The sequence below is a fragment of the Ambystoma mexicanum genome, chromosome 1p (assembly GCF_040938575.1).
Source record: "Ambystoma mexicanum isolate Mex_15411 chromosome 1p, UKY_AmexF1_1, whole genome shotgun sequence".
Taxonomy (NCBI): domain Eukaryota; kingdom Metazoa; phylum Chordata; class Amphibia; order Caudata; family Ambystomatidae; genus Ambystoma; species Ambystoma mexicanum.
In genome coordinates this window covers 175,280,421-175,304,228 of record NC_090921.1, presented here as the reverse complement: position 1 = coordinate 175,304,228, position 23,808 = coordinate 175,280,421, and the positions used below count along the sequence as shown (strand labels likewise).

The 23,808-nt window shown below is 45.1% G+C and overlaps 1 protein-coding gene across 1 annotated transcript in view; it reads right to left on the bottom strand.

Moving 5' to 3' along the window:
* The window catches only part of LOC138567725 (solute carrier family 25 member 35-like), a 328,461-nt gene that overhangs the window by 6,246 nt on the left and 298,407 nt on the right, over positions 1 to 23,808 (bottom strand). The gene's annotated exons all lie outside the window — the stretch shown is intronic.

Here is a 23,808-nt window from a genome sequence, read left to right as displayed (position 1 = left end):
TATATACCGCTGGTATCACTGGAAATCCAGTTCCAGAGCACTAGTAACCAATGTTACTTATTACTGTCAAAATTACCCACAATGTAATACTTAATATAGCGATGTGACGGGAGTGGGGGATGAAGGGATGTATGGACCCAATCCGGTTATCTAACCCATGTAGCACAGCTTCCCGCCTAATTCCAAAAACGGATCACAACACCCAAATATATCAGTATATAAGAAAAACAACATGAATAAGGAAGGAAATGTTACTTACTTGTAGTACTCTATCACTTTAACAGATCCAGGTTGCAGCCGTACTCCATCATGCAGTGTAGGGACATCTGAGCCTCTGTTTATATTTGCATGATAATAGGAGAAATGTATCTCCCGATACTGCACTATAACTGCTCCCTGGTCTTGGATTCACTGAGGAGGCGGGAGGATTGTTTTATTCAATGATGATACCCAAGATGGAGAACTAGGATTACAGGTAAATACTTATTTCTTCATGCTGGAGCTTCATTATCTTTACTATTAATACAAGCTGAGTAAAGCAGCACAGTTATCCCCACCATGGGAAGGAGGGAAATGCAGGGCAAAGAAGAGTGCCCAATACTAAAGTTATGTGAGATACAGCAGAGGGATGTCTACTCTTTCTGGGCATCTTCTCTAGCATCTGAGTCCAGACAGTGAGGCCTTGCAAACGGGTTCATTGATTTCCACAGCGCAGATTGCAAATTTAGGGAATAGGGATATTTCCTAATAGACAGCATTAGTGGCCTTGTCGCTTATGGAATGGGCACTGTGTTTAACCAAGTATGACTTGCTAGCCTACTGGTAGGAGAATGTAGGTTACTTTCCATCTAGAAGTGGATTGCTCAGAGGCCGTAGACCGTGTTGCCCGCAATTTGCAAAAGGCTGTTCTGATTTTCTTCTATCTCAGCAGTTATGAAGTTCTTACATCCAGAGTATGAATAACTCTCTTCTGAAGAAAAACAATGCAAGCATAAATGTCAGGTTTGACATTACTTCCGGTACAATTTAGTGTGCGCTTTGAGGACAGTCTTATTACTATGCATGCCAGTATAAGTTTCACTTGGATTGAATTTCGCTCTCCCCCTTCGGAATTGTATTGCCTATTATCAATCAAAAACACATCAGTTCAAAGGGTGGGCCCATTCATTTACAATGACCGATCAAGAAGTGGTGAAAGTGGTCTTTTGGTTGGTTACTCTGCTTGACGTTCTACAGTTTTTCCTCAGTGACTACCTTCTGGGGAGGAGCCCCTGCTGCCAGCTTCCTTGCTTAGCAGTTATAATTATTGCAGAGCGAAGCACTGTGCAAACCGACAATTGGTGAAAGTGATCTTTTGGTTGGTTACTCTGACTGACGTTCTACAGTCTTACTTCAGTGACTACTTTCTGGGGAGGAACCCCGGCTGCCGGCTTCCCTTCCTAGCAGTTATAATCATCAGTGCAGCGTGGAGCGTCAAGCAAACCGACAAGTGGTGAAAGTGGCCTTTTGAATCAGAAGATTGAAAGGTTAAGTTCTTGGCAAATCGTGCATTGTCCTTCTTCCGCTGGTAAACTCAGAGTTCACTGTGTAAGCTTGGCGCTGTTCCATTCACTTAATTTATGTTCCGGCATGCCTGCATCCAAACTACATACCGGATGGCTGATGATCACTGAAAAGGGTTTGGCAGCACTAAAGGAACTGATGAAAGGGTAACGACTGTTCTCTCGGAGAAGGTAGTTTTAAACAATGCACCTTCTTTAAAAAACCTAATCTCAGAATCCTACTCTGAGTTCTCAGGAACTTCTGTTTAACGACCAGGGAGGCGAGGGAGGCCCACTAAATATCGACCAGAGTCGTTCTCCACCTCTATTTTTAGAGGTGGTCAGGATGACTTCTCTCCCGCCCTGATCTGAAAACGAGGGTAACTTTGTTATCTAACAACAACAATAATTATACCATGTCCAATACCCTTGGTATTGGAACTAAATATTGCTCTAACTTGACGGTGGAGTTAAAGGATTCTGACCTATATTCCCCTGCGTATGTTCCAAGGATTTTGAATAATCAGTGGTCTACTTATGAGTGAAGGGGTGTTGTTGCAGAGGAAGTTGAAGTGGTTGGCTTGCAGTCGGTTCAAACTGTGATTCTGGATGATTCCATGGTATTGGATCATTCTTTTGAACTCATTTGTGAGAACATGAGGGTTTCACAAACAGAGGCTTTAGATCAGGCCATTTGGGGTGGAGACCCCCCTTCTGAACCAAATTGTTTGTCCTCGAGCCTCCTGCTAGACAATTCTGTGGCTTCATCTCCTGCTAAATTGAGGCCCATCTTGAAACAACCGCTAAATGAAGATTTATTTACCCCTCGTAACACGGCTATGAGATGCAATTCCACTGTTTTGCCGCAGATGGATTAATTGGGGCCAGCTTCAATCTCAGCACTGCACCTCGTTCTGGAATCGCTGCTGAGATTATATGACATCAAAGGCGTTGTGCTGGATAATGCTAAGAAATTACCCACACTGAATTCAAACGTTGCCCTGCTACTGGCCGGATCAAAGAATTCTCACTATGACCTTAATCCCTTTAAATCTAAGAGTGTCACCTTGAACAATATTCTCCTGGACCGTGGTACTATAACGGAGGTTATCCGAGACGATGAAGTGGCTTTTTTTCCGGTGGTTCCACCTGCTACTACTTCTCTGAATCAAAGTGAAACACCTGACACTCTGATGGCCTTCCTTGACCTCCACTCTTTGGAAGATGTACAGGCTCCAGTGGAGAATGACTCGGTAAGGGAGGATGATTTTATCGAAGTTCTGGCGGTCACAGACAACTCCGTGCTCAATAACAACAATCATTTCTATCAAGTTAACTCCAGGAGGCAACAAAAAAAGAGAAAGGGTCAGGATAAAAAGAAAAGAAGAATCTGCCTGCACCCAATCTCAAAAAGCAGAAAAGCGTGCAGAAGTTCATAAGCACATTAACTGACAACGGATCAGTCAATGATTTAGCCTTGAGCCAACCGCTGCAACTTGTTTCTCACGCGACCTCAGTTTGTAATGGTAAGGCTTTCCAGACAGTGATATCCAAGAAAAAGGCAATGAGTAAACAAAGCAAGATTACCACATTTCAGGGAAATTCTGTTGCAACTCCACAAATTGTGTCAACTAGTTCTATGGAATAGTCAGAGTTGGCTGTCTGACACGGTGGTCCTGGCAGTTCAGGGTTACCTGATCCAGCTTTGACGACTGCCCAAATCCCTGCAGTAGAGTTGCCCATGAGTCCTTTACAACAGGTGCCTAGACCTATGGTCCCCCTTGAACTAACTGTACAATACAAATTCCAGGGCACGTCCACGAGTTTGTGGTGCAGTAGAAAGGTCAATTGTCAATTAACAGAAGTCAGATGTTGAAAGGGTTTTAGGCAATTCCAACGTTACGTGCATTACGCTCCGATGGCATAGTTCAGGTGTTTTCCAAAGTTAGGTCCTCTAAGAATTGCCTATAGGATGGGGTGTTAAGAGTTGTTTCTTGTAATGTGTGTGGTTATGTGAATTTAATCAAGGATGGAGAGAGCAGTGTGGGAGAAGTAAGCGTAGTTTTAATTCAGGAATCTATGTCCATGAGCCCTTTTGAGTTGGAGGGTTTCCATACCTATTGCAAAAGTGCAACTAGAGGTAGTAGGGGTCGCCCTCAGGGGGGCTTGGCTATTGCAATTGATTTGAATGTTGACTGCAGCCATCACAAGGTCAGTACTCAATCTAAGGATCTTTAGTGACACCGTCTCAAATATGGCAAGAGTTTTTGCATGTGAATGTATATTGGAATCCTGCCACATTTACCCTATCAGCCTTCCATGAGGCACTGGACGGGTTATTGGTAGGTTGGTTAGAAGTGAGCAAAATGCACAGTCATACTGGGGGGAGCTTTTAATGCCAGTGTGCAGATGGTCGTAAATTTAGGGACTATAAAGCAAGGGGCTTTAATCCTCTCTCTGTGGATGCCACAGCATCTATTGTGTGGGATGATTACCCGAGGAGCTGGGTCTTAGATATTTTCCTGCCCAGGGAGATAGACTCAGATCAAATGATTTTCACCTGCTGCAGGGTTACTAAGCAATCGTGGATTGACCATTTCTATGTCTCAACCTCTTTGAGACCTTGATGTGAGCCGCTTGTGTCCCTTTCTTAAGTAGTGACCATCTGCCACTGGTATTGACCGTGCGCTTGCCCTTGCCAATGTGCTTGACTAATCCGGTTGCCTCCTTTGTTACGGCTGCGAGGGGCAGATTGACGGTAAACTGGAACTCAGTTGCGTGCATAAACTGTGGTCATACTGGACTGACTTGTTAGGAGGAAGGGAGATTTGCTTGAACTTTTTTCGGTGGAGGCCTACAATTCTACCCTGAATCATTGCCTGAAGTTATTGGAAAAAAAGAGCCAATACACCTGCATTAAGAACCATCAGCATTTTTATGACAATAGAATAGTGGTGGAAAAAAAAGAAAGAAGGAAAGATCTAAACGATTTGATGAAAATCAGGAAGTACTCCAAGCTTTGATGGAAAATAACCATGCCCATTTTTGGACGACGGTCAAGGGAAAATTGAAAGGTCCCCGTGTGCCAACGGGTTGTTCTATACCAGAGCACACATGAATTACCTCCTTTAAAGACAAATTTGCTATTCCCAAGCGAGATGTTGAATGTTCAGTCCTCTCGATTTGTAGGAGGGATTTGGGTTCTTGACTGTGGGAGGAAGAGGACACACTTTGGGCCATAGGGCCTGGAAAGGCTTCCAGAGCTCCGGGTCTGGACGGTATCCCCCGGATGCTTATAAAAAAAGATCCTGAGGTCTGCCATCTCCCTTTGATGGCTTTATTTAAGAACATCTACAAGACTCATGGTGCGCCTCTAACGTGGCAGCAATCTATCATAATTCTGATTTAGAAACAAGGCAACAACGCAGACTCAAAAAACCTCAGGCCTATTGCTTTGCTGGATGCAACAAACAACATGTTCTGAAATGGCATGGGGACCACGTTAAATGCCACAGTTATTTGACAAGTGTTGGCAGCGGTAAAAAAAAAAGGTGTGGTTGGTCCGGTTTACATGGCATCTTTTGACATGCCGAATGCCTTTGATAGTGAGTATGAACATCCTGTGGAAGAAACTCATCGACTGGAATATTCCCTTGAGAATGGTACAACTCTTGGCCCTGCTACATAGGGATTCCTCAATGAGGGCTAGGTTGACCAGGGAGGGGGCCGTATCACCCCCTGACCCCGCTTTTGTGGGCCTTAGGCAGGGCTGTGCTCTGGCCCCCACCCTGTTCAACCTTTATATCTCAGATTTGAATAGTCTGTGGGAATCTGGCGTCACATATCCCATAGAAATAAGCTCATGGAGCTTGAACTGGCTCGCCTTTGCAGATGATATAATCTTATTCGATAAAACCCTGATCGGCCTCGACAGGAAGCTCAACCTCTTCCATCAATACACTGTTAATAATTTGAAGGGGAATAGGCAAATATCTAGAGTTATAATCTTTGCCTTCAAACGTCGTCCTAAAACCTTATATTGGAAGGGGGGTTTGCAGCCTCTGGAAAGATTACAATCAATTAGGGGGGGTCTGGAAAGGGTTCTTGAAAGTAGGATTTACCCCTCTCCTCACAAAAACGAGGAGATTAATGCTCTCTAATCTCTATGCTAACCTTCCTACTGTCCTCATTCTTCTTGATGTATCCTCTGCTTTCGATACGGTCAACCACGCCATCCTGACAACCTGACCACGCCAGGTTGTCTGTGTGACAACCTGGGCTTCACCTGTCGGGCCCTAGCCTGTTTGATCCCCTTTCTCAGAGAGTGGGTGGTAGATCTCTGTCCTCAGCTGGGGCCTCCCTCTGGAACAGCCTCCCTGCCTTTCCCTCAAACTTGAGCAGGACCAGCTAAGGTTTCAGAAACAACTCAAGACCTTCCTCTTCGCTTCTGCTTTCTCTCTCTCTCTCTCCCCTGCTGATGCTCCTGTCTGCTGTGCGAACTGGTTACCTGGCCTCACCACTGCCAGGCTTCTGCACAACCAGCTGCCCCTTGCACTGCCTCTGGGGCTCCCACCCACTTAGGGACTGTATCTGCAACCCTACAGTCCCCTGTTTCCCTACACTTACTTGAGCCACCACCCTGGCAGCACTTAACGTGTTTTGCCATTGCACTTACCCCGTCCTCCCTGGCACTTTTCCTCTTCCTTCCCCCTCGCACTTGCACGGTCTGAATGACACAAGGCCTAGTAAGATAGTTTGTTTTGTCCACCCTCGGTCTACCCTTCCTTGTCTTGTCACGCCTAGAAACACTTGTGTACAGGTGCGTTATAAATGACATATCGTATCATGTCAATATATTCCCGGTTGTGCCGTTACTCTCTCCTGCCCTTGATCAGGTTTTAATTACAGACGGTAGAGTCGTCAATTCTTTATGGGCTGGACATTGTGCCTTTTGACATGGGTCCCTACCTCAATACTCTCCAGTGCATGCTGTGGAATTAAACTGTTGGTTTGGCCAAGTCCATGCCCAATGTGTTTATCAGGCATGACTTTGGTTTAGTTTCCTTAGCAGGAAGGGCTCTGTGGAAGAAATTAGCTGAGTTTGCCAAACGTCTTAATCCTCCGAACAATTCTCTTTACCAAAATCTAAGTGATCTGCTACTCTAGACTCCGCAGCCACGATAGGAAAAATTGTGCAGGATTCTGCAGTTGATAGGTTCCTCAATGGATTAACTAAAAGTCACTCCGAACGTGGTAAAAAAAAAAGTTTGCGGCCGATTGGGTGGGAACTGCTGACTTGTTGGCCACGTTTTCCTTTTATAAAGAATATACCAATTTTAGAAGAAAGAGAGGAGACACTCTGCAATACATCTCTTTATTTCCTTGCCCGAAAATCTGTGGGGTGTACCTTTGTTTTTGCTTGAACCAATTTTTATCTCTTGAACGGAGGAGCAAATGGGGTAAGAAATAACTAACACACAATGTATGTTTTGTACAGAGAACTCTGTGGAGGAAATGTTAAAATACATTGGGCCTCATTACATGGTAGGAGGTAACCATGCCGCTATTAGCGGCATGGCTAATCCTTTACCACATTCCGGGTCCGGGTAGGCGGTATAGGGATTTACCAGGTCATTCCGACCCTGGAGGACCCGGTAAGTCCCCATGCCTAATACCATTCCCCATTCCCATTCAAGCCCCCATAGGGCTCAATAGGAATGGGGAAGGAGCTAATAACGGTACCGCAATTTACGGTACCGTTATTAGCTCTGAAGTCCCTTAGCGGGTCCCGTCCTTAACACCTGGTCAGACCAGGCGTTAAGGACCGGACCCGCTGAGGGACCTCGTAGTATGGCGCTAAGGGATTACCAGCACTGGTGCCATTACCGGTGCCGGTAATCCCTTAGCGCCTACCGTGTAATGAGGCCCATTGTCCTGCATTGCGTAGCCTTTAGGGATCCCAGGGTGCGATACTTGGGATTGCAATCACTCACTGAGATGTTTTGGGTCAAATTGATGTGGGGCAATGTGGTGAAATTGATTTTGGCATTATATGCTTTAAGTGTTGTTTTGAAAAAACTGGATAATTTTTAGATCTATGGACTTAAGTGTTGTTTTTGTGTGGTAATAAGTTGATTGATTATTTTACTTTAATTTATTTTGTTATCAATTGACTTTTATCTATTTTCATGTATGTTTTGTGAAAGGCTTATACACTTGCAAGCTAAAACACAATAAATAACAATAATAATTTCATTTAGATTGAAGAATGTTTAGTTTCCATGGAGGAGGTGGTCCTCTGACAAAGTCCCTCTAAACAAATCCTGTGCCATGAAAAAAGAAACCAAAGATGGAGACTTTCTGTTTGTAGTAATGGTAGCTAAATTGACTTTTAAAGAGGAGAAAGGAATACTCCATATACAGTCGAATGTGTAAGCAGTTGGATAAGACCATTTCTTCCAGGGAGTTGGTAGGTTTTCGTCTTTCTAAACCTACCTAAACTAAAGAAACTTGGGTGCTCGTCAGGAAGTCGGTTTGAATCAAAGCAAAAAGGCACTGTCCGGTCACAAAGTCTCCTTTTCTATCCCTGCCACTACAACAAAACACAATAAAGTCCAGCTACTTTTCAAAATTCAGGAGAATGACTCTTCTCCTGGATACTCGACTCTCAGGTTGTTCAAAGCTAAAGTTCAAGTCAAAACAAAAGTGGCAATAAAGGTTCTGGGTCCTCCGTAACCCAACAGAAAATCAAACAAGCACAAAGTTATTGTTGAGCTAGAAGAATGGCTCTTTTAACAGTTTTTAATAAGGTTTGTAGATACCATGCAACCTCCTGTCGATTGTTCAATAACTTTACTTGGGCAATAAAGCTGTGGTTGGTTGGCTGGGGAGGGGGACGCACTTGCTTGACCTGACCAAAGGGGTTAGGCAGGGGTGCGCCCTCGCCTCCTTTTTGTTTTGTATCTACATTGGGGAAGTTATTATCACCTTGCTCGAGGAGTGCCAACATCCACCTAAATTGAGCACAGAGCGATATCAGGCACTTTTCTTTGTGGACGACGCTGTGTTGCCATCAACAAGGCTGCAGGGAATGAAGGCAACACTGGAGTCGTTCATGAGGAAATGCAGGGAATTTAAGCTCACAGTAAACGTAGGAAAAACGAAGTCAATGGTGTTCAAGCATAATTTCGCTAAACACCAAAGACTAATAGCTAAAGGTGAAGGCATTGCTTCTATAGCAGGTTACATGTTATTACTACAAGGGGGTCAGGTTTCCCGAGAATGGCTCCTGCCCACACAGGTCACAAAAGCACAAATTAACCTGGAAAAATACAGTGGAGAAGTTAGGTTGTTCTTCCATATAAATGGTAGAAGAGCAATCGCCCCAGTGCTAAATGTGTACAGGAAACAGGCGATTATATCTGCTTCGTAAAATAAATATTTTTTAAAGTACAATTATGCTAGCTCAAGGGACACTCAATGCCCTTATACACATGGAGGTCGTCCTGTGCCCCTCCAAATGAAACCAGTATTATATTGGTTGAGACTTTGGTGTACGCCTAGCCTAAATCTATATCGTGAAGCCTTAGTGCATTTGATTAATTTAGATGGGGGCAAGGGTCTGTTGTGGGTCAGGCATGTCAGGAAAATCTTGATAGAACAGACCCCATGAATATCAACAAAGCTGCAACCCTTAAAGAAAAGGTAAGCAATAGTAGATTACAGCAGGAGAATTATGATAACACATTGCCAACAATTGTAGCTGGGCCCGAGCTATCTTGATTGCAAACTTGATTTCGACTTTGAGGGAAGTTTGGAATATCTTAACCCCCCGTATGCACGTGCCCTATACTACAATTTTTGTATGGACACCTTGAGATTGGCCTCCTTTACGAATCCTGAAGTAGGGAAGGAACAGGTTTGTGTCTGTTACGCACTTCCAGTATTTAAACTACACGCCACATCCTATTCTTCTGCACAGGCCTTATTGCATTAAGATCTCTGTATCTAAAGCCAATTCTTATAGTAGTGGGTGCACCGACCATTGCAACAGCAATGTTTTGCCTGGCCCACACGTGGGTTCCATCTGTTGTCGGTAATGTGGCCAAATAAATTTATCAGGCCTGGCTGCCGAGATTAAGATGCTAGTGGTCTGGACTATCGAGGGGAATGCATTTGCGAATGTTTTCAAATAGTTTAAATTTGTGTTTTGATTTGGGATCATAATGCATCCATATGCAGGGGAGCGAACATTCTCTCCCAGATTTATGGCCTTTCCTCCCCACTCTTCTCCTCCGATTGTTATCAATACCCAATGTAAATCCTTTAGATATGTATTATTCTTGTAAATATAAGTAAATGGTCCCCAGAGGATGTGGGACAATCTCTGAGGGGGTACAAGGGCCAACAGGCACCTCTGAAGGAGCAGACCCCCAACTCAGACTCAGTAAAGCAAGCGAACAGAGAAAGAACCTCTGATGTGATCTTTGAAATAAGATTAAATGGCAGTGGAGGTCGTGAGTCACTTGAACATTGAGGAAAATGTGTCATTGCTTCCCTGTTGAAGGGAACAAGGCTGCTGAGGGAGGCACGATACTACTGTCAAGCTGTGCAACTGAGTAGCACATGCATGTGTGTCACACCGGCTTATGCGCCCCGAAAAGGATACTCCAGGTCTTAGAGTACCCGAGTGCAGCACTGGAAGGTGGAAATGGTGAATGGAGGCACAAGGATGTGATTGGTATCCACTCACCCCTAAGCTTGCAAGATGGCTTCTGCACCAGACCACCTGATTGTGTCAGGAATCCAGATTTCAATTAGGAGCAGGTGCTCTTTTGCAAGTGAGGGATGGGTCAAGGTACAAAACTGTGAATCTGGGACTCCCTCAAGAGTTTGAGGAGAAGGGTCTGGCTCATTGATCCTGGATGATGCAGCCCTACTAGGCCAGGTCCGAGACCCACAGGATGAGGCCATAGATATCCATTGGGAGTTTTCTTGGTAACATCAAGATGAGCCTAGGGCAAGCCGAGTGGAAGGCTGAAGATAAGCCTGAAGGCAGACCCCAGTTTTAGACCTTGTTTTCTGCCAAAGAGGTATCCTCCATGCAAGCCACATTGTAAGATTGTAAGGACTGTCAGCACGTGTCATGGCTTTCTGGGGCCATCCTCTGAGTGGTTATTAGCTGCTTTAGGACCACAGGGACTGACCTCTCAGAACTGTATAGAAAAAGGCCAACAGCCATGGTCCCAAAAAAAAAAGAAAGTTGTGACTTGCATTGCTTAATCTATTTGCCTGAATGAGGTAAAGGAATGTGAGCGGCTATAGCCGATTGAAGCTATAGGTATCAGTGCAGGACTCACAAATGACCAGTCTAAAGCACTACAAGCCGAGTGTATCTGGGTCTGACCGTGTGACTACTGCAAGTACAAGCTGTAAAAAGAAAAGCTATATCTACCTTGCATAAACCCAGTAGCCTGTTTTCTAAGACCACTGATCCTCAATAGATTTCTGCAGTGGTTTCGTATTCAGTCTTGCATTTGGGATGACGGCCATAGAAGTATGTTGATTTGAAAAGGTCAACTATGTCAGGTTGTAACTCTTGCACCACCAGTTCAGCAACTCCTGCTTTTGTTGAAAGTGTGCATTTTTACTCCCAGGAGCCTGTTTTCTAGGACCACTGATCCTCAATAGGTTTCTGCTGCGTTTTCGTATGCAGTCTTGCATTTGGTATGATTAAGTTGCAGGATGTCATTAATGGAGTACAGTTAAAACCCGGGGATCTTGCTCAGGGATACCACCCTAACAGCCTGATAGTAGCTTTGAGCCACCAATTCAGACGCACGTTTTGGTGCACTTATGATTTAATCTGAGACTAGGCATCCTTCCTTTGCGACTTCCATGAGTCCTGTCTTTTGTCGTCTGGTAGTAAGGCCCCATAACACTTGGATGAATCCCTAAAGGCTGTCATATTGCCTTAACATTGCAGCAGAGCTGGAGGGCTCACCAGGTGCAGCCGTTGTGTGTTTGTTCACATTCCTAATGCTTCCATCTTTCAAATATTTTTTATCTGGTGCTTTCAAATATTTTTTATCTGGTGGTGCAGTCGATTGTGACAAAGGAAGACCATCAGTTTGAGTGTCACTTCTTCGCTGTGTGACAAAGTATCACGCCTGGTTCTATGGACGGCCAAAGGGTGATTCTTGTGGCCCGATGCCTCCCTCAGTCAGTGGACGAAGGGCTGGGGGCAGTATGCAGAGGATCCCATGGTCACCTTCCTTTGTTACCCATTACTTGGCAGGGGACAGTTACAAGTTAACTTGACAGGACAGCCACGGCCAGGTGAACCCTCGCCAGAGCTACAGTAGGTTCATTTTGAGTTTAGGGATCATAGGCACACTGACCCTCTCCCTCTGAGAGAGCCTAAACCTCCCCCCCCTCCTCCTTGCATTGACCAAAAAACATATTCCCCTTAAAGCAGAGTCAGTTTTATTCACTCTTTGTTAGTGACATATGTTCAGATACAGTTACAAGTCACTGTGCAATATTATGAAAGTCTTTCCCGAACTTTAAGATGTGCTATGAACCCTTGTACAAAGCACATTGTACAATGTGGGAAACATTATTATAAAAGTATTTCCTATCAGACAAGCATTCCTCACTGGGGATACATATTGCAATGTCACTGCAGGCACACATTATCGCCAGACACAATGAGTTTGAAGAGTTTACCAAATTGTTGTACTACATCCACCCACTGGAGGGATTAGGAACCTAAGCTCAGCTCAGCCAACACTAGACATTGTTGGAAGAAAGCATTCCAAGATAGTGGATAGGCCAGTTATAGGCCCAGTTACCATTGTGATGAATCCAATGGCATCATTACTCCCTTTCTGAGGGTAACCTCCACCCATGTGACCAGGGGAAGGCAGCCGCTACCTGATTTTGACCATGGGGCTAGCGACTATATTTGGGAGGATCGCATGGGGGAATCAACCTCCAGGAGGGAGTGGTGGTGTCCACGGATGAGACATGGTATCCCCTTTTCCTTTATAGGATGAATCTCTCACACACAACATCCTTATGGGCTATTGTGGTTCATTTGCTGATCCCCAAAGGGAGTGCTGAATTTCTCTCAATGAAATCTCCAGAACAACTCTCAAACATTGCCAGAAACACCTTAACCCTAACACTGCGACAAGGAAGAGGAATGGAGGAATACAGACCAGAAGAAACCCCGAGCACAGGCAACGCTCTAGTTGTTGGGAGCATACACCTGTGCCTGTGACATTTAAAACAAGATCACCAGAAGAAATGGCAGACGGCTGTTGGAGCGGGCTGAAACTCTTCATGGTGGCCGAACAACAGAAAGAAGACCGTTGGAGCCAACCTGTTCATACAGTGAGCAGTAGAGGATGACGAGAAGAAGATTCCGCGCGGGAACGCCAGAAGCAAGCACAGTGCTCCTGGGTGTTTGCCCGTGGAAAAACGTAAGAAGAAGCTTACCGGAGAGCAGCAAGGAAAAGAGAAGCCCAGCTGGAACCACAGGAATCAGGGAAGCCGAAATCAGAGCAGCAAAAAGGAGAGAGAATCCAGCAGTTGTTATCAGCAGGCTGCAAACAGACCAGGACACACCATGAAGAGTCGATGAGTCCACACTGGGACGTAGGGAGCACCAGCGCATATTGCCGAACAAGCTATATGTTAAACATTGAACTATCCAAATTGGATAAAGAGAGAAAATTGTTTCTCAACAATGAAAGCAAGAAGTCAAAAGCCCATTTACCTCAGAAGGGAGTCTTTAGCGGACAATGTGAATTAACCCACAATGCCAAGGTGGTGAACGATTGGAAGTGTGAGCAGAACGCTAATGAGGCAATATAATATATACTAAAGAAATTAGCCAAAAGGGCTAATTTGGTAAACTATCAAAGGTGTAGTTGCAGAGACAGACAACTACAAAAAGTCCTGGCAGGAGAGTACACCAGGCAATTACAAGTGTGTGCATCCAAGAAGCCCTGGCAGGAGAGTATACCAGGCAATCACAAGTGTGTGAATATTGGGAAAAAGAGAAACCCTGGCAGAAGAGAGTATACCAGGTATCCTGACAACCTAAAGGCCAAAGATTATATATATATATATGATTTTGATATTAACAAGAGGAAAGACCAGAACTATTATTTTCAAGAAATTGTGATGAAGAATACAGGGGAATAGAGACACCCTCTGGATACTAAGACTTTATGTTGTAGTTATCTATTCCTTTTCGAACACTTTTGAAACATTGAAGGCCCAAGACATTATCATTTTCACCTCGAGATGTATTTAATTATCGAGAAGAACATTCACTAAGACATGCATAAAACCAAGCCAGGGTAATATGAACACTTTTTTTGCATGAAGTTTGTTTTTCTTTATTAGTGGTAGGGCCAATTATATAGCTTAGGTTTGGACAGAGGACAAAGTTGAGTCATGTATGACTTTTTGACGTGCACCCTTTTGTTATTTTCTTAGAAAGGGAACATGCATTATAGCAATAGCGCTCGGTGAGGGATTTTCTTTTACGGTAATAAATAATAATGAAAGAAAGAAAAAAAAAAGGATGTATTTCATTAGAATGTGAGGGACAGAATAGTACTTTGGACACAGGTCAGTTTTATTTTGGGCATTCTGACACTGACAGATCCTTAGTTTTGAGTTTAGGTAGGGAAACTGGGACCACTTATATCAATAAAGGTCTTCAGCCAATACCATGTCTAAATTGTGTCCGACTTGCATTCCTGACCATTCACACCACCCACAACAGCAGCCAATACCCAATTCCCTATACAATTCAGAGACTCCAGTACAAACGTGTGGGCTAGAGGAGTAGGAGGCTTGAGTTTGGTGGTGGCTAGAGGGTGTTGGAAGGAGCCGAGACTAGAGAGACAGAGGTGGTTAGAGATGTAGCAGCAGCCGAGATCAGCAGGTGATAGTTAGTGCTAAGAGGATGTAGAAAGAGCTGGTAACATCAGAAGAAGCGAGGGAGCAATAGGTGATAATATCAAGAGATGAGAGGGTATAGGAGGAGTGTCGGGACTCATCCGGTCTCTGCAACGTTCCTAAGACATTTCATTTGAGAACTAGATGCTGCAGTATGGATGTGCGTTGCTGGGCACATGATGCCAACAGAACCAAAGGGGTATGAGTTTGCACCAGCTGGCACGCTGTGCATTCAGTGGAATAGTCTGACAACATCACTTGTTCAGAAGATTCTGTGGCAGGGTGGGGCAGCACACCACTGAGTGGAGCTCTTCCGGAGACTTCTCCCAGACTCTCCAGGCTAAATAAAATAAAAACCATTAAATTAGGTATTTATATCGTGCTTCATGCCAGACTACAGCCACTGAGTGTGGCTCAGGGTATCGAACCCATGCTGCTTGGTGTTTTCTTGTTCCCAAGTCAAGCCATGTTGCCCCTTAGGTAGTTACACCGTGCTTCATATCAGACTACACAAAACAAAAAGGAGGGAACCCCTGTGTAAATGTTCAGTTGTTTAATATAATGCATAGTCCACCATTTGGCATACCTAGCACAAATTAGTACACATTTGTGTATTTGTGACACATAGTATAACGTTAGAAGATCCAAAAGCATGCATTCCTACAACATCCAACCAACAGTCATCCATCCATACTCACTTCCAAACACATGAACTAAGCAAGAAAGGACAGTTTAAAAAAAGTGTAACCAACCCAAAGTCAAAGAAACAAAACATAAAATGTGAAAGTTGAGAAAAAAGAAATTTGTTTGGGTTAATAGGAAACTGTACAAATCAAATCAGCTCCTATTTATCTGGTATTATAAATTCCAGCAGGCGCTAATATGTAAAATACATTCTGCGCCATTGCTCTGTAATGCGTGGCTAATAGATAAATACAAAGCTATGGGCCTCATGACGACTTTGGAGGCAGCCATGCCCTTAATTAGGGCATGGCTGCCTCCGAAATCGTGCCCGGGTCCAGGTTCTCTGAATGGGGAAATACCGGGCCATTCCGAGTATGGAGGGCCCGGTTTTTCCTCCTTCAGGGAACCCGGGCCCGGTCCTTCCCCATTCCCATTCGAGCTCCCATAGGGTTCAATGGGAATGGGGAGGGAGCCAACAACGGGCCCATTACAAACGGGCCTGTTGTTAGCTCCCTGGTCCCCTCGCGGGACCCGCTCTGGACTTCTGGTTTATCCAGACGTCCAGAGCGGGTCCCGCGAGGGGACCTCGTAATAGGGCGGAGAGGGTTTAATGGCGCCGGCACCATTACCGGCGCCGTTAAACCCATTCCGCACTAATCATAATGAGGCCCTATGTCTCTGATTAGTTGGAAAAATGCTTATACACTCAAAAGAACCCTAATCAGGTAGTATCAAAACTAGTTGACAGTAGCCAACTCGAGTTTCGGTCTTCACGATGGTGCTTGCGTGGGTCACAGGTGGCCTTCTTCAGGGAAAGAGGAGAGCAGGGATGTTGGAGATACAGATATCAAGAGTAATCTGTGGATTTAAGGTTAACAAGAGCAGAAAAAGTGCTTTGAAGTGAGCCCCGCTGTTAATTATCAAGGTGACCTCACTTCAAGGGGTGCCGTGGGCACCTACATGCCTGGATACAATAAAGTACTGATGCCTAGATCCTCCAAGACACATACGAGAAGTCTGTGGCATACGGGTCTATCCCTTGGTGGGCCAGCTAGGCGGGTAATACTGTGTCTTATTTCTAATGGCAAAATGCAATAGTGTGGGCGAGACAGCCACTCTCTAATTGTAGGCAGTCGGAGAGTGGATGCTCGGCCGGTCTATGTGTCTAGAAGGCACACCGCCTCTGCTGATCTGGCACTCCCGTTCAATGCCAGACTGCAGCCACTTAGCGTTGCACTGGGTATTTATTCTATGTTGCCCGTTTCCTTGTCCCAAGGCAAGCACATTACCCCCAAGCTATCCTCCCGGCCCTGGCTACCCAGGGGACATTACGCTCTGCAGCCCAAAGCAAGATGCTGTCCAACAACTCCTGGGTTATGACACGGGAAGCAGTCTACTTCTTTCCCACATATGCTACTACATTGTGTAATTAGAAGCCTGGGCATCACTCATGTCCATGTCTCCTGGCACTGTTTCGGTCTTCCTCCTTATACTCATCAGCATACTCTCCTTTGTCCACTTCCTGTACGGCTGTGCCTACACCCTGTAGGACTCCTCCTCAGTTCGTCCTGCTTCGCTACTGCATCTTAAAACTTCGATCCCGCTCAGCCTCTAATCTTGCCATTGCAGGGGTCAGTCATATTCAGCCAAATTGCAGGGGGGATTGTAGCTTAAACGTGCAGGACCATCAGATGGTTGCTTCCCCCATGGGAGTTTTCCTCTAGGATTTGCAGCCCTGTCCAAGCCTACGCCCTCCCTTTGGTGTTCCTACATCCAGTGGCATAGTGGCTTCTTCAGAAGGTTGACCGTATCTTCCGTAGCACAACACTGTTTTGAAGCATTGAGATAAAACCTGCTTCTGCCAAAGAGTGAAAGTCAAGAGGGGGCAGAAAGATCAAGGGTTCAGGAGGAGGTGGTGAGATCCAATGTAGGAGTTGATAATATAAGATGCGAGAAGTGACTCAGAGGGGGTAGTAATGTAGGTGATGAATGTGATAGGGTGGAGATGGGTACATCAACTGGCAAAGGTAGTAGCAAAAGTGTTATAATAATGGTGAAAATTGTAACATTGAGGGGAGTAAAAGACAACCCGGGGGAGATACCACTAAGAGGAGAAAGTAGTTTGGAGAACAGGGAGTGAAGGTAGAGCCTCCAGGTGGTGACAGCAAGAGAGAGGAAGGACAAGATAACATTGCAATGTGTTGGAGGTAAAGTAGGTGATGAGGCAGGAACATCAGGTGGTAAAGTAGGGACTTGGGAGAAAACAGACAGCACTCACCAAGGTAGAGAGTAAGGAGGCTCAAAGAGGCCATGTCTGCCTAAGACAGTGTTAGTCAGTAAGAGGGAAGGAGGGGGATGGGGGGTGAAGAGAGGTTATTTTGAGTATAGGGAGCGGAGCGAGAAAAGGAGAAGGCAACCCTGCTAGGGTAGAAATCCAGAGACCGCTCTCTAGCTCTCCATGCCAGCTATTGCCACTGACCCATCTACTGGAAAAATATATGCCTGATCAAGTCTTGGGTTATGGGAGTCTGGAAAGCCTGCAGCTAGATTATTATGAGAAGAAGGGTTCCAGAAACCCTAAAGACTACACCTCTCAGGAAAGGGTGACTGTAAACTGTAAGAACAAACGCAAGAACACAGGAAGCCTGAACCCATTGGGGAAAACAGGGGACACTGTGGAGTCTCCCCGAGTGAGGGAATGGACAATCTTAAGAAGAACCATCCTGAGAGCTGCCAACAACAAAGTACTTCCAGGAGCGGATGATTACATGGGAAGAGAGATTGCGAGTCAGGAGCCATTTATTTCTCGTCATGCCTCAGAGGTTGTCTAACGGAGGATGAGTGAGGAATTTTTCACTTGCGAGTTATAGGTAACCAAAGAAATAGGAATGATGCAGCATGCTCTTAAGCTCCAGAGACTCAAATCTTACTAAAGCCTAGGCTTGTAGAATGACAGTTGCAATGGTTGGTGGCAGCCAGTAAAAGTTAAAATGTTGTCCATGGGAGAGAGTTTTGAAAGGATGGAGTCTGGGGATCATTGAGGTTACTCCAATCAACCAGTTTCTGACAAAGTTGCTTTGGAGGTGTGAATGGCCTTGGAGGAGCCTGGAAATTAAAGGATTAGGTGGAGGCACACGTCAAGGTCTTGGTGAAATATGTTAGCTTGGAGACTGAGGCCTCTGGTGTCTTTCCGAATGCTTTGGGGGGAAGGGGCGAGGGGTTTGGGTGCATCATCTTGTGCATAATACAGAGCTTTCAGCAGCATTCAGGGGCTTTTGGGAGGTTAGGCAGATGTATGCACCCCTTTCCTGCTTGGGTCGAGGTCTTTTACTCAGAGGTTGATCACGTCAGGTTTTTAGTCATCTAACTGAATGGTGAGCAATGCCTAACTGGTGAGGTGTTCAATGTCAGTAGAAAACCTGCCATCAAAGAGCCTCTTGACAGTGAACAGGTCACAGTTGTGATTGTGGACACTGAAGATCTCTAGGGCCAAGATTTTTACATGAAACAATGACAGGAGTGATATCCGTGCTATCAGCACTCTGGGAGCACCGTCTGTGCACTAGGGTTGCCAGTCCTGGCCACTGATGTGTGCCAGAGAATAAAACTTCACTTTGACTTCATATGGGGTTGTGGCCCCCAGACTGGGTTTTCAGAGTGCATCACTGAGTATTGCGAATAAGAGTGCCTGACTCTCAACCAAATGCCATCCCTTTAGACCTCTGTAGAGCATATGTTGACACACCGAGCACTGCAGCAATGTGATGTTGGTCAGGAAGACAAACTATGCAGATGCAGGGTTATCTTTCGTAGATTTCTTCCCACCACAAACACCACCTTTATGAAAGAGTGCCAGCATCACACTGAGGGAGGGGACAGGAGAAATCACATTGGAATTGAAATACAAGGGAAATACATTTCCATAGAAAGGCGTCTGTTAGGGAGGAGAAACCAAAAAAGGTCAAGGAAAGCTGAAATTCATGGTTTGGGAAAAATGTCATGTCAGACAAAAACCTTAACACACTTCAGTACTGCTCACAGATCCTTCCTCCTCATAGATGAAAAAACAGGCTTGACTGTATTGACAGCATGCCATTGCATAATGGACTACTTGTGGATCATAGTAGTCTTAAAGTGACCATTGTCTTTTTCTCTGGACACGGCTGGCTGTAGGAGTCTTTGTGTTATTAATGTCTATAAGTAACAGACAGTTCTGGGTCTGCAAACAAGCAGCAACTGTGTAGGAGTATAATATACATGAAAAGAAAGCAAAATATGTATACTTTTTTAATTGCTTTTGGCAGAGGTAGCCAATGTTTATGAACATATTAGTGAAGGCCCATAATGGATAACTGGCCAACCGAAACTGAGGAGAACAGGTTGCTGCTTTGGCAATTGGCCCTTTGCTTTACGCCAACTACCTTTTAAAGAAATTATGTGTTTAGGGGCTTTATGAATGTGTGGTTTGCCGTAATTCTCTTTTCGGGGGCAGGGGGCAGAGGGAGAGGGGAAGTAGTTTCCACAGGGACGATTGTTTGAAAGCAAAGGCTCTGTATTTCTGGGAAGATCCTGTGGTTTTATTATGGGTGAGGGAGCTATAAGAGATAAAGAGTAGGACCTGGACACAGTGGCATTATGGTTTGTTTGTTTATTTTATTTATAAAGCGCTCCAGACCCAGGGGTATATGGGCGCTCGAGAATATGGTTACATGGCAAGTATATACACGTAGGAGCAATAGTGCCAAATTTATACAGTTTACAGATATACAAAGTTTATCCAGTTACAAATATACAATGGATACAGGAGCAGTCAGAGGTGTAAAATTTCACAATACATTTGTAATGAGTACATAAGAGACGGATTTATGGAGGCAGTGTCATTGGGCATGCAGTGGTAGTGGGTGCAGGTAGTGGGTGCATACTGGTGTGTGTGTGAGGTGTCCCAAAGGACCCGAGGTGGTGTTAGTTATTTGTTCAGTAGCCAGGTGATGACCTGGGTTCTAAATGGTTGAAAGGTAGGGATGGATTTGATGTCCAATGGAAGTGTGTTCCAAAGTTGGGCGGCTAAGACCGGTAAGCTGGATCCGCTGGCTATTTTGCAGGAGTATTTAGGCACCACCAGGCTTAGTGTGTTGCCGGATCTGGTGATTCTAGTGGTGGGTTTCAAGGTAAATTTGTCTGTTAGGTAGGGCGGGGCAAGGTGGTTGAGAGCTTTGTAGGTGAGGCAGATCGTTTTTAGATCGACTTTTTGTTGGATGGAGAGCCATTTACATGATTTCCTAATAGCAGAGATGTGTTCTCTCCTAGGAATATTAAGGGCAGCTCGGAGTGCGTTATTTTGGAGGACCTGTAATTTGTTAATTCCGGATTTGTTTGCGCCTGCATAAAAGCCGTTGCAGTTGTCAAGTTTGGACTGAATAAGTGCTCTGGCTAGTGTGAGGCAGCTATTGGTGGATAGCAGCAGTCTGCAGGCCCTAATCAGCTTACCTGTGTAGGCCGTGGCTGAGACGGTCATATTGATGTGTTTGGATAGGTTGGTATTGGTATCTAGATAGAAACCAAGGGTTTTTACACTTTTAGCAATGGGAATAGTATTACCATCTATAGTGAAGTTAGTATAGCTAGGGCTAAGTTTCTGGATGGTGTTGGGGGATCCGACAAGGAGCAATTCAGTCTTGTCATCATTCAGGCAGAGACCATGTGTGGCCATCCATGCCTGAATGATGGAGAAGACTTTGTTGATCCAGCTGATGTCCGTATTGCAGTTACCGGATAGAGTTAGGAGTATCTGGGTGTCATCTGCATAGTTGGTGTAGGTGACACCCAGATGGTCCAGCTTGTCGAATAACGGCTTTGTAAAGATGTTATACAAAGTGGGTGAAACACATGAACTTTGTGGGACACCACAGGTGATGGGAATCGGGTTGGCCGCTGCTAGTGGAGAGAAGACCCGCATGGTCCTGTTATTGAGGAAGGATTGGATCCATGAAATAGCCGAATGGTAAAAGTGTGCTGCTGTTGACAGGTGCTTACAAAGGATTTTGTGGTCAACCAGGTCAAAAGTAGCAGAGAGGTCTAAAAGGAGGATGGCAGCTCTGCCTTTATCTTTGAGTTCGTCAATCTGACTTTTGAGATCAACAAGGGCTGTTTCTGTCCCATGTTGAGGACAAAAGCCTGATTGACGGATTCCTAGTAGTTGATTGGTTTCTAGGTATTCTTGAATTTGTATGTAGGCCACTCTGTCTAGGATTTTTAGTAAGAAAGGGACAGTGGTGATGGGTCTATAGTTGGTTGGTTTAGACGGGTCGAGTGTTTGTTTTTTTAACAGTGGTAGAACCCATGATTGTTTCAAGTTGCTTGGGATAGAGTTACTGGAGAATGATAGGTTTATTAGTTTGGTGATGAACGGGGATAGATCCCTAGCTGCGTCTTATGATCTGGGCAGGGCAACTGTTGCCTTTACAGTTAGAGGGTTTCAGGGAGGCGATAATTTTTTGTACTTCGGGTATAGTTTTTGTACTTCGGGTATAGTTACCTTTTTGAAGGTAAAGCCTGAGTTGATAGCAGTAAGTGATGGTGGGGTTGGACTGGGAGTTGAGCTTGAGGTGAGTTGTTGTCGTTTATTTTTAATTTTGGTTTGGAACCCTGTGATTTTATTGGCGAGGGCATTCTGTATGCCTGTGCACCAAGGTTTATCCTTAGTGCAGGTATCTGTAGGTGGGTTGGGGTTTTCAAGTTCCTTCAATATGTTAAATAGTTCTCTCGTGCTGGAGCCTGCCTGGGTTATCCTACAGTTGTAGGATTCTTTTTTAGCACATATTATCTTGTTTTTGTAAATAGTGGTAATGTTAGTGAGCTTAGTTTTATTGTCTGGGGAGGGAGTAGTTTTCCACAGTGTTTCTAGTTTGCTTTTTTGTTGTCTGAGAAGTTTCAGTTCAGGAGTGTACCAAGAGTTCTGGTGAGCTTTTGGTTTAGCTTTGCGCATTTTCAGCGGGGCAATGATATCGATAGCTTTGGACATGGAGTCGTTATAGGTGTTGACTAGCAGGTTTAAGTCATCTGTGTCTGCTAAGGCGTTCAGACTGGGGACTGCCAGAGGTATTAGAGCTTCAGCTGTGATGTTGCTCTTATTCCTAGTTGGGAAGGCCGGTGCAATAAAAGACTATTTGGGCACCAGGTTATTGATATTGAAATTTAGCGAGAGGAGATGGTGGTCCGACCAGACAAGAGGTAGAGGGTCCTTAAGGGTGATGTTGCAATTAAGGGTAGCTACCCAGTCGAGAGTCCTGCCTTTCGTATGGGTAGGTTTGGAGCAGAGTTGTATGAGGCCATGCTCTGGTAGTGCAGTGGACAAGGAGGTAGCGTGGGTGTCAAGAGGGTCGTCAAACCCAAGATTGAAGTCCCCAAGGATGATGATTTGAGCTGAGGGTTTAGAATTTTCGGCTATTAGGGATGTGATATCTTCTTCAAATGCACCAGGCGGACCTGGGGGGTCTATATATTAGATGTAAGGTGATAGTGCTCTTGGGGGAGGTTTGCCATTTGACTGTGAGGTGTTCACATGATTTTTGCAAGGAAGAGGTGACTAGTCTAATGTCAAGAGAGGATTTGAAGATGATGGCTACACCACCTCCACGAGCGCGAGGTCTGTCTGCTCTGAGAATGGCATAGTTGTCAGGGATGGCTAATAGAGATGGGCCCGCGGCGTTATGCAGCCAGGTTTCAGTCACTGCAAGGAAGTCCAATTTGTTGGACAGGATGAGGTCGGCAGTCTCTGTAGAATGGGTGACTAGGGATCTAACATTTAGAAGTGCTCCTTTTATCGGCAGTGGGTTCAGGTTGTTAGAGATTACCGTCAGGTTGTTGGTATTGGTGGGCGAGTTGGCTGGATAGTTCCTAGTATTCTTGAAGATTCTGGCGCCAAGTCTGTTATTGCGCTCAGTCAAGTAGGGAGTGGTAGTGTGTATGTCTGTTTGGACAGTAGAACTAATGGGGCTGCGACCATGAGTTGGGTGTGGTGGGCTCATGCTAGGACTATCAATATTACTTTGGGCTGGAGAGTCAGCTGAATGGACACTAATGTGGGTGGGACGGACATGATGGTAGCTTACAGCTTGATTATATGCAATAGAGGGTTACCAGCTTAGTGCTAGTTTGGTATTGGGCAGAAGCATTAATGCAGTAACAGAGTAGGCAACAAAATGCTGGTACTGAGTTATGGCTAGGTGGCAAACCCGCTCTAGACCAGGCGCAATAGGGCAGAGGTACGTTGTCAAGTCTAGCGTGGAAACATGCAAGGTACACAGCAGGGGCTAGTACAGATTGGGTGGAGGTAACAATAGGTATTGCAGTGCCAGGTAGTGGCGGCAATGGCAATGCTGTCTAAGCGTGTAAGCAGTAGCATTCAATAGGTGCGGAACGAAGATACTAGTACAATGTTTCACATAAAGCTATAGCTGCTGCCTAGAACACATTTGGGAGGGTGTAGTACAGCTAGAGCAGTAGAGGATACTTGGAAGGGTACAGAATGCATACATGTATATAAAGGTGTGCCGTGAACGCAAGATTGCAATGTAAGGCGGCAGAACAACATTGACAGCTTAGT